Here is a 6,532-nt window from a genome sequence, read left to right on the forward strand (position 1 = left end):
ATTCCAAAAAAAGTTTTTTTCTTTCTACTTATATATTTTCTTTAGAACTAAATAAGATAATTAGGGGTTAGGGGATTGGGATAGTATATTTCAATTAAAATTGAGCCAAAATTGGCCTAAAATTAGAAGCCCAAAGAGCCCAGATACGATCAAAATGGGGGCTGCCATAGGAGGGTTGAAACGACGTAGTTTTATATCGAAACTACGTCGTTTTAGTTAAGTGACAAAGATCAACCTCATCCATCCATGGTATTTGATCCAATGGACCACATTTGATCTCCCAAGAGGTATATAAACCCTCTAAAATCAGAAAATTGGCCATTTCTCCATAATCTAAACCCGAGAAGCCCTTCTCATCTTTTCTTCTCCTCCTATCGCCGCTGCCTGTCCCCCACGGTGGCGCCGCCGCGGGCAGTGGTCCAAATTCCCTCAAAACTTCACCATCTGCTCATCTTTCTCTCTTCTTTCCATTTCTTCAACTCAAATCCCCCAAAACTTCACGAATCTCCACGAATAGGCAAAATCCCGAAACCCTAACCCCTTATATTTTCCCAAATTCGTGAGTTTTCAGGCCACTTCACCCCGTACCACTTACATGGATGTTTATAACTCGACTCAATGTATCATTTGGCATTGGTTTTGGAGCCAAATTTTGATAGTCATTTTCCGGCAAACTTTTTTCCCGCGACCACTGCTCCACTGCTGCGACGCGCCAAAACCACCGCTGCTCCTCCGTCTTTGCCTATTTTTTGATCCAAAGGCACTTGTTTCTTCTTGGAAAGATGCTGCAATTCCTTTGTTTAGCGTCTTCCAAAAAGAACCGTGTGCCTTAAGGTCGGACAGCCACCACCGGGCATCCTCTAGTGGCTCGAATTAGTTTCAAGCATGCTTGTAGGGTATAACCTTCATTCCCTCACTAAGTGTTGATTTTTAATAGTGATAGGTTTAGTTTGCAACTTTGATTTCTCTTTTGGTCAATTATTGTTAATTAGAGTGTCGAATTAGTGCATATGTTGATTAGTTATCTCTGTTTATCAGATTGTTATCAACCAACAAGATTGGTTGAATCGTTTGTTTAATTAGTTGTTTGTTTAGTTGTTGTTAATCATTCTCTGTTAGTTTAACGATGCTCGTTTAACTTCTGTTTTGTGCTTCAGTTTGTTATCTCAGTTGCTTCATGTTAGTTTGTATGAATCGAATTGATTTCAATCTATTTAGTTTGAATACTTAGTTCGGTTATCTTTTAAGTCTTGTTTCTGCTGTTTCAATTCATAGTTTGGTTAGTTTGAAGGTGTGAGTTTTGAACTCAGCTATTTATTGATAAAGCCAGAGGGTACTTGACTGTAGGGCCCATGTTTGGTTGCTTTTACTGTTTTAATAGCTATTTTGAGCACACTATTCCAAACGCTACACGCAGTTGGTAAAGAAATTGTCCTTCAGATAGATTTTTCACCAAAAATCTGTCCATTGAACTGTTGGGACAGATTTTGGTAGAAAATCTATCCTTTGGATAGGTTTGCAATAATAATTGATGGCCACCCTCTCCTATAAAAGGGAGGTCTTTCTTTCAATTAAAGAGTTTTTTGAACACCCTAACACCAAAAAGGATCTTTTATTCTAAAAGAGGACACATCTTACACACTTAGAAAAGAATACAACTTTGAGTGTAAATGAGAGCAGTTGGAGCCTTAAAAGAGATTTGGCAGCCCTTTCTTACTATGAAAATCCCTTCAAAAAGTTTACAAGTTCGTTCTTATTTCTAAAGTAGTTCTTCGGGGTTTGGAGTTCATTTTTCTCTGGTTTTCTTGATTGGCTATGTTGTTGTTGTTGGCTGGAAAGTGTTGAGTTCAACAGTTGTGGACGCTTGAGTTCATCACTAAGTCACCAGTTTTGCTACTTAGGTAACTTTTCATGATGTAGTTAAGTTTCAGTTTAAATGAGTGGCAATGACACTTTTATTTAAAGAAGTATTACTTGTGTTGACTGTTATTAGTATGCTCTTGTCCTGCTTTAGTAAGATTCATCTAACTTGTTTAGAGATGAATGTCGAATGCTAAAAATTATACATTCACGTTATGCTTAGATAATATAGCTTATTTTTTATCGTGTCTGCAAATAAGTTTAGTTAGTAGAATGAGTTATGTGTATCCTCTAAATAAGCATGAGAAAAGGTTATACGATTGAAAAGCAGTCGAGTTCTATCTTTTGTTTAAAAGATAAATGCTAAAATTTACTTTTAATGAAGAGTTTTATGCCTGATTTATTGTTTACTTTGGCCTCCTTCAAATACTAGATCTTATCAACCCGTGAAGTTAAGTTTGATCTCTGCTTGTGTAATTGTGTACTGCCTAATGGTGGCCCTTCATGCAACATAGGATTCATAAGTTCGACTTTATGAAAGATAAAATTAGCACAGTAACTAAAGATGAGTGTAAAGTCGTGATTAGCACAGTAACCAATATCATATATTGTGTATATAATTAATTTTTATATTAAGATCTTTACAATTTTAATTTTATATCTTATTTTTTTGATATATTATATTTATATAAAATTATAAGTTAATTTATTATTATTATAATTGTATAAAAAGAAATATAACCATTATTTAAAAATAAAAAATGCAACTGTAAGATATCTAATGTTGCTAAAATTGAAAAGTAAAAACTAAAATTTTAAAAAGAAAATTAACAATACATAAAATAAAAATACATTATAATTAAAGTACATCAAAGGAGGATAACTAAAAAATAAAATTTAAATAGAAGATAATAATATAATATAGAAGAGAGAAAAAATATATTATTTTTTGATATAAAAATAGTGTAATGATTGAGATAAATTTAGTGTTATACTATTTTGATGTGAAATTTGATGTTAGGGTTGGAGATGGTCTTAATAATAGAACAACTTGGCGTGATGAGGCTAATGACGTTTGTGCTAACAAAAGCAAATCTGTTAACTTCTGGTAATATAAGTAGCCGTCATTAAAATAGACTTTGCTACCACCGCAAAAGTTGCTACGAGGTTGACACGCCGATGATATTGGAATTATCAAGAAATTAATGTTTGACGAATGATTTTGTAGTCCTTGAGATTGAAGTAATATTAAGGATTCATATGTTTTAGTGGCTAATAATTATACCATACACTAAACCATTATATTGGTAATTTAAGTCGTAGTTGCAAAGAATTTGCATCCATAGAAAAACCTGTAAGTATCCTAATTTGTCACGATTCGGAATTTTCACCGTTAAAATCGTGATGACGCCTAATATTTCACTAACTAGGCTAGCCAACGTTAGAAAATTATCAAGTCAAATCTTATTCAATCCAATAATTAACAGTAAATAAGCTAAAGTGAAATACAATGAATCCGCAATAATATAATACCTTCATCATTTACTACTACTCGGATCTGGTGTCACAAATTCACAAACATTCTAGATTTTACTACAAGTAAAATCTTGAAAGAAATACAAATGTTTGAACGAAAGAATCAGTTAAATGGAAGAGATAGATGGGGACTTCAAGGTTTGTGAACGCCGACAGATCTACCTTGAATCTCCGATGGTCTGAGCTGCTATGCCTCTCGATCAACTAGGACCAATACCAAAATCTGCACAGGAAATACAGAGTGCGGTATCAGTACAACCGACCCCATGTACTGATAAGTGTCGAGCCTAACCTAGGCGAAATAGTGACGAGGCTAAGACAAGACACCCACAAATAAACACGTGTAATTAAACAGTATATGTGAGAAGATAACGGCAATTGGAAGGTAGACAAGTAATTTCGGGAGGGGGACGATGCTGAGGGGACCACAAGATAAAGGATCACAACAGCAATAAGAACTTGACCAGCCAATATACCTTAAATAGATAGAAATAAGTAAACACAGTAAAAGAAAATGCACGACATCACCATTTGTGCTTTTACTCTCAACCTCACCATATGAAACAATAGAAACGGCAAGGCATCACCCTTTGTGCATTAACTCTCCCTCATAACGTGGCACTGTATCACCCTTCGTGCATTAACACTCACAACACGTCACGACATCACCCTTCGTGCATTAACACTCACAATATGGTACGACATCACCCTTCGCGCATTAACACTTTCCTTCACCATAAAGCAATGAATAATGACAACAGGGAGATAGAAATAACAAAAACAAGTCTTACTTTAACATTTGTCCACAATACCAACCTTAACTTTGAATCAATACTCAGTTATTACCAAAGTCCGTAAACATGATAAGAACAATCAACATAATGGTTAACTAGTCTAAGCATGGATAATATGATCACGGAAAGCAACAATTTCAAAAATATGACCCACTCGCATGCTATGACCCGACAACAACGCATATGTACTCGTCACCTCACCTATACGTCGTACCCAATATTCAAACACGTAACAAATAGGCAAATAAGACCTAATCCCTCAAGCCAAGGTTAACCACGACACTTACCTCGCTTCAACAACCAAACTCAAAGATCAACCACGACTTTTCCCTTCAAACAAGCACCCAGACCAATAGAATCAAGCAAATTACCAACCAAACGATTCAAATAAAGCCTTAGGAACTACCCACGATTGAAAAGAATTCAATTTAGGCCATTGTTAAAAAAGTCAACACCGGACTAGCTTGGTCCAAATCCGAAATTCGGACCAAAACCCGATTACCCATTCACCCTCGAGCCTGGATATATAATTGATTTTGGAATACGACCTCAATTTGAGGTCTATATCACCAATTTTTCCAAATCCCTAGTTTCTACCCAAAATCCCTCATTTTCACCATGAAAACATTAGGTTTTAGGTTGAAATCTTGTGAAATGTAGTGAAAGAGTAAAAGGAACTAGGTAAGAATCACTTACCAACGGATTGGGGAAGAAGAAGTCTTTAAAAAATTGCCTCTAAGGTTTTAGGTTTTGAAAATTTGAAGAATGGGAGAAACATCCCATCTAAGTCATATTTACCCATTTGCAGATGTCGCAACTGCGATCCGGGCGCAAATGCGAAGGCACCATATCAAATGCAAAAGGCTTTCACACCTCTATTGTCTTCGCAAATTCGAAGACTGGTTCGCAAATGCGAACTCTGATGGGACCGTAAATGCGACACAATCGTCACAAATGAGAAGAATGCCTTCCCCAGACCCACATCACAAATGCGAAGAGTAATTCGCAAATGCGAAATCTGTGTGGCCCAGCTTTTCGTCGGATTTGCGATGAGAAGCTCGCGAATGCGAACCCCTCAGAGGTCGCAAATTCGATGCATGCGAGATCAGTGGCCTGCAACAAGATCAGATGTACCAACAGTTTTTCCAAGTCAAATTTTACTCCGTAACCTATCCGAAACTTATCCGAACCCTCGGGGCTCTAAACCAAAAGTGCACACTAGTCTAAATATTATCATACAATCTTGCTCGCATGATCAAATCGCCAAAATAACATCTAGAACTACGAATTGAGCACCAAATCAAATAAAATTTTCAAGAAAGCTTTGAAACTTCTAATTTCTCAACCAGACGTCCGAATCACGTCAAACAAACTCCGTTTCTCACCAAATTTTATAAACAAGTCATAAATAATATACCAGATTCCGGAATCAAAACACGGACCCGATATCCAAAAATTCAAATATTGGTCAAACATCTCAAATGCATTTAGCCTTTAACTATCAAATTTCGACAAAGTCCGATATCTCGGGCTAGGGACTTCCAATTTTGATTTCGGGCATACGCCCAAGTCCCAAATCACGATACGGAACCACGAAGACCGTTATAATATGAATCCGAGTTCGTTTACCAAAAAGTTGACCGAAGTCAACTCAAATGAAGTTTTAGGCAAAATTTCTCATTTTTAACAGTTTTTAACATAAAAGCTTTTCGGAAAGATGCCCGGATTGCACACGCACATCGAGGAAGGCTAAAACATGATTTTTAAGGCTTAGGATAATAGAATTAGGTTTTGAAACATGAGATGACCTATCGGGTCATCACATTCTCCACCTATAAAATAACCGTTCGTCCTCGAACGGACATAGAAAAGTACCAGGACTAGTGAAAAGGTGGGGTTTTCTACTCCACATATCTGATTGGGACTCCCAGGTAGCTGCCTCAATGGGCTGACCTCTCCACTGCACTCGAACTGAAGGTTAACTCTTTGATCTCAACTGACGAACCTGTCGGGCTAGAATAGCCACCGGCTCCTCCTCATAGGTCAAATCCTTGTCCAACTAGAAAGTGCTGAAATCTAACTCGTGTGATGGAACACCGTGATACTTCTAGAGCATGGACACATGGAACACTGGATGAACTGCTGATAAACCAGGTGGCAATGCGAGCCTGTAAGCCACTTCTACCACCCGCTCAAGAATCTCAAAAGGTCCGATATACCTAGGGCTCAGCTTGCCCTTATTTATGAACCTCATTACACCCTTCATGGGTAATACCCTGAGCAATACTCTCTCTCTGACCATGAATGTAACATCATGAACTCTTTAGTTGGCATAACTCTTC

Source organism: Nicotiana sylvestris, chromosome 1, assembly GCF_000393655.2.
Source record: "Nicotiana sylvestris chromosome 1, ASM39365v2, whole genome shotgun sequence".
Classification (NCBI taxonomy): domain Eukaryota; kingdom Viridiplantae; phylum Streptophyta; class Magnoliopsida; order Solanales; family Solanaceae; genus Nicotiana; species Nicotiana sylvestris.